The sequence below is a fragment of the Notechis scutatus genome, chromosome 2 (genome assembly GCF_049901735.1).
Source record: "Notechis scutatus isolate UNSWTSFEM ecotype Mainland chromosome 2, rNotScu1.2, whole genome shotgun sequence".
Lineage (NCBI taxonomy): Eukaryota > Metazoa > Chordata > Lepidosauria > Squamata > Elapidae > Notechis > Notechis scutatus.
This window is the reverse complement of record NC_142010.1, coordinates 28,016,716-28,022,367: the sequence shown is the minus strand read 5'-3', so window position 1 is coordinate 28,022,367 and position 5,652 is coordinate 28,016,716. Positions and strand designations below refer to the sequence as shown.

The 5,652-nt window shown below is 38.4% G+C and overlaps 1 pseudogene; it reads right to left on the bottom strand.

Moving 5' to 3' along the window:
- The window catches only part of LOC148131975 (vomeronasal type-2 receptor 26-like), a 234,877-nt pseudogene that overhangs the window by 210,901 nt on the left and 18,324 nt on the right, over positions 1 to 5,652 (bottom strand).

Sequence of the window (5,652 nt, the reverse complement as noted above, 5' to 3'; positions counted from 1 at the left end):
GTGTATCTGTGTGCTGTGTGTGTATTATTCAAACACTACTCTCAATATGTCTCCCTGTATGCGCCCATTCTCCTAACAAGGAATTATCTCAACAGAAATGTATAAATATGAGTTAGAGGAATTTTAAGCCTCAACATTTTCCAACACTCCATACATAGGAAGTGGTCAAACTGCTCTCCATTCATAAGTGCTCCAGTGATTATGCTTGAAATAATTAAAAGGCATTTGAAATAATGAATGGAGGTGTCCCCAGCCATGTATAGTAAAATTCCAAAATGTCCACTGAGCTTTTTTGAATTCTCCAGGCAGTATATCTGTCTAATGTGCCACTGTGGTGCAATGGATAGAGTGCAGTACTGTATATATAGTGCTACGTATATAGATTTCTTTTGAAGTTTGGCTTGAGGCTCATGATTTGATTAGATCATTTGTTTGAACCCTGAGAATCACATTTTAAAGTCCTAATCATGAAGCCTAAGCTTCCAGGAAATGCTCTTATGCTTATAAATTATAGACCAATTTTGCCATTGAATGGTGATTATAAACTGTTTATATTAGTTTTGGCTGATAGATTAAACAATATTTTTCAAGAGTTTATTCATGAAGATCAAAGTCTATTGTTACATAAAAGACAAAAGACAATGTGAGAGTTGAATTGGATGTAATAGAATATTTACAACAAGATACTGAAAAATAAGCTGTGTTAATCTTCTTGGATACAGAGAAAACTTTCGTTTAAAGTCTGGATGATATGGACTTTATATCCATTTAGAGAATTTTATTCATGGCCAGGAAAGGCTGAGAATTGGAATGAAGAAGGGGTCACAGACATTTAACCAACCTCCCTGATTAAAATAAACTTTTAGACACAGACTGTTGCCTTAAATACATTCCAAAATGGTTTTGGGTTTTTTATAGCAGGAAACGACATGGGATCAAGCTCACCAGAACACATACGTATGATCTGTTATCCCTGGTCACAGATCAATAATTGTGAATCCCACTTCTGACACCAGTTTCTGGAATCAAAACACAAGACCCAAAGCAAAGAATCAGACCTCACTGCAGTGTTTCTTAAACAATATATTAAACACATATATTTCATTTTATTATTAAAAAATAAAATACAGAACAGAAAAAAACCACATTCAGCACTAACAACAACAAATGAGAAAAAAAAGATTGTTGTACAAAAGAAAAAAAAGTGACCCAAGTGTGGGAAGAAAAGCTCATCCCGGGTTCATTCCTCCAGCCCGGATAGAGCCATCAGTGCTCAAGGACAAATAGGCAAGGATGCAAACTGCCAGGAAGAAGTTTAATTTTGGAAGCTGGAGAACAAGTGACAATTCAGCGATGGGGTCTGGTCTAGCTAGCTGACCAGTGAAACAGTTACTGGAGTTTTTATGCTGTCAGCGTTCCAGGAAAACAAACTCCGAAAGCAAAACTCCAAGACAGGCATTTTCTCAAAGTTCCATTTTATTTGAGCTGTCATGCTGGCACATGTGGGAAAACCTGAATATGAAAGTTCTGGGTTTTCCTCCAATAATTAAAAATTACAAATCCATCCCCTGCACTCATCTTTCCATCACATGCCCCAATCACCATCCTTTCCAACTTGAGACCTCCCTTCAACCACTCCTCATCCAGGTGCAGAAATAATATGATCTTGACTCTAAAGAAGAATGCTATTATGTCTAATTACAAACGCTCCATAAAATCCCCCCTCCCACATCCACAAGCTCAAGAATGTGGCAGCATGGAAGCTTCTGGTGCTAATATGGCTTCCAAAGCTGACAAAACCTTTTCTAGCTTTTGAGATTCAGATATTTCAATGGTGGTCTGATGGCGTTCCTTTTGATGGGATAATTTCTTCAGACTTGGTCATTCAGAGAGGAAGAGGTTAATCTTAGCCACTGGGAGGGGTGGAAATGAGTTTCAGTGTGCATAAGTGCACCATACGTGCCTCCTGTCCCTGTCCTATTGTCCCCTTTTAATCATACCTATTTTCTGTATTCTTACTCATGTTTATACTTATATCTATTATTTTGTAAGTGATTAACAAATCAAAATAAATAAATAAATAAAAATAAAAAATATTGTGTTAATCCTGACGGCCTTAGCTAAAAGCAAAAGAAAGAACCGTCTCTGGCTGCATTCCTGTGGTTTCATAGTTTACTTTAAGTTAAACTCTTGCCTGAGGCCATTCTGCTAAGTGTCACGTGTCCAATCCTCCAAAACCAAGAAACAGAAATAAAAGGTTTGATTAACTGCTTTTTATTCTGGCAGGCCTGGAAACCTCAGCACATAGCAACCAAAACACCCTATCAAACCCTGCACCAGTAAACAGCAGTGTCCCCCAAGGCAGCATTCTAGGACCCACACTCTTTACACTCTAAATAAATGAACTTTGCAATCACCTTATAAGCAACTGCGTTCTCTTTGGGGATTACATAAATCTATTCAACACCACTGACAATGCTACCATCCTTCAAAGCAACCTTGATTATGTGTCTGAATGGTCAAATAATTGGCAACTCCAAATCTCGACCAACAAATGCTACACATTGGTAAAAAAAATCAGTACACCAAATACAAGCTAGGTGGATATGACCTCGTTGATGATCCTCACTCTGTCAAGGACCTTGGAGTTCTCATATCAAATGATCTAAGCACCAAAGCTCACTGTAATAACATTGTCAAAAAAACTTCAAGAGTTGTAAATCTAATCTTAAGAAGTTTCTCCTCTGGTAATACTGAATTACTCAAAAGAAAAAAAAACATGTACTGGGAGTGCAGTCTTATCCAAAAGACAAGAACAATTGAGAAAGCAGGGTTGACTCAGTAGTAAGGCCACACCTCGGAGATGATTGGCCCCTCCCATAGGACATAAAAGAGGAGCAATGAATGATCCATCCATATTTATAAATAATAGCATAATAAATCTCTGGTTACTTCCTGCCCTTGGGTTATCTGCAAAGAAAAGTAGTCTCAGATATGAGAAATATTTGCATCTTCAGTCACTAGGAGCTGCAAGGCTACATTCCTTATGTCTCCATTTGCCTACAAAACAGTCTCATTCATTCACAAACTGATTTTACCAACACTATTGTGATTAAAAATAAAAGTTGGTATATTGTTATTGGTTTTTTTTTAGGAATATAGAGGAAAATAAATATGAATAGTTTTAGGAATATGAGGAATACCTTCCCCTCATGTGCATCTTGCTTCCTTCCTTCCCATCTTTGTCAATTTTAAACAAATGTTGTACTATTTATTATTTTAGTCATTCTTTTTTCTTGATTGTAAGCTGTGTAGAGTCATTTATAGCCAAAATGGGCAGCATTTAGGTTTAATAAACAAACAAACAAACATTTAATGATTGAAAACTATTAATCAAGCCCACTAAACTAAATGACATTTTTTGAAGAATAATAGATCTGTAAAAGTCATTTTAAATTTTATTTTGAGATCAAATGTTCTTTGGTATTCAGATCTGGCCTAAAAATAATGATGTAGCACTTGGGGATGAAGAGGCAGCCCAGCAAGCCAGCACTGGAGGCCAAGATGGAGAAGACCTGCACAGCCACTGCGTACTTCCCCTTGGTGCTCAAGTAGGCTGGCACAAAGGACACCCAGACATTACAGAAGACCAGCATGCTGAAGGAGATCAGTTTGGCTTCATTGAATGCTCCAGGGAGATTCCTGACCAGAAAAGCCACTGTGAAGCAGATGGTGGACAGGAAGCCCGTGTAACCAAGGGCACCATAGAACATGGCAACAGAGCCTTCATTGCATTGTAGGATGAGCTCTCTAGATTGGGAGTGCATGTCAGGGAATGGGGGGAAAGTGCCCAGCCAGATCTGCAGATGACAACTAGGAGGCCAGAACAAGAAAGGACAATGGACTTGGCCAAGCTCTTCCCCAGCAACCTCTGCACTTTATTCCCTGGTTTAGTTGACAACTTTGACAATCTAGTTGACAACTTTGTTGTCCAAAAGGTAGAGGGGGGAACTAGAGGGACATCCATCTTGGACTTAATTCTTACAAACATAAAAGAAGTGATAAAGGGAATTGAAACTGCAGGAACCTTGGGTAAGAATCACCATGTCATACTAGAATTCAATATATCGCAAATATAAGCAATAGAACATAATGATAGCAGAGTCTTAGATTTTAAAAGAGCTGATTTTAATAAAATCAGAGAGAACTTGGGAAAGATTCCTTGGATGACAATTGTAAAGGGAAAAACAACTCAAGAACCTTGGGAAACTCTGAAAAGTATGATCATAAAAGCCCAGACTAGCACAATACCACTGAGAAAGATAAACAAGAAATCCAAGAAGAAATCAGCATGCTTGCATATAGATCTTTCTCTGATAAACTGAAAGATAAAATGAACAGGTACAAAGAATGGAAAGAGGGACACATAACTAAGGCAGAATATCAGCAAATAGACTGTATCTGCAAATATGAAGTCAGGAAAGTAAAGACTTAGAATGAACAAAGACTTGCAACAAAAATCAAAGATAGTAACAATTTTTTTCAACACAAGAAAAAAGGAAACAGTCCATCAAAAGGAGAAGATGGCATGGAAGTAACAGACAGTAGAGAGAAAACAGGATTGCTTAATTCATTCTTTGCATCAGTCTTCATGCAAAAAGGAACTATAGCCCAGCCTACCAAAAACATAACCATAAAAGACAGGCTAGATATAAAATTAAAATAATGAGTGAAAGAACATATGTCTGATCTTGACAAATATAAATATAAACCACTGGGACATGACAGAGTTCTTGTAGGAGTGGGCAGATGTTATCCCAGAATTGTTGTGAGGTTAGACATCTAATGCAAACTGCAAAAGGCATAAGGTAAAGGTAAAGGTTCCCTCACATGTATGTGCTAGTCGTTTCCGCCTCTACGGGGCAGTACTCATCTCTGTTATAAAGCCAAAGAGCCAGCGCTAGCTGAAGATTTCTCCATGGTCATGTGGCCAGCATGACTAAATGCCGAAGGCACATGGAACGCTGCTACCTTCCCACCAAAGTGGACCCTATTTTTCTACTTGCATTTTTTACATGCTTTTGAACTGCTAGGTTGGCAGAAGCTGGGACAAGTAACGGGAGCTCACTCCATTACACAGTGCTAGGGATTCGAACTGCCAAACTGCTGACCTTTCTGATCGACAAGCTCAGCGTCTTAGCCACTGAGCCACCACGCATAAAATAAGTATTTTTATAAATTCTATGCCTTATCTACTGTGTTCTGAGAAATCCATACATACTTGCTTCAAACTATATTCTTCCAATTTATAGGAGGACGCACCTTTGTTCAGGTAAATAAACATTTGTTCATGAGAGAGATACATGGGTCTCTTTGTTCACTGATCCTTGCCTGACTATAAAGATCCTGGTGAAAAGCAACTAATGAATTCCACAGGCAAAATATAGTTGGATCTATCACTCACCCACAACTTTACCAGATAGAACAAACTTGTCAAACTTGTGCCTGTAGCCTAGATGCATCACACGCTGGCCATGCCTACCCCTGGTTTAGTGAAGGGGGGGAAAGTCACAATACGTCAAATGACAACATCTTGATGCCATCAGTTTGACACTCCTGAGATAGAGAAAAACACACACAAACCTGTGGGAC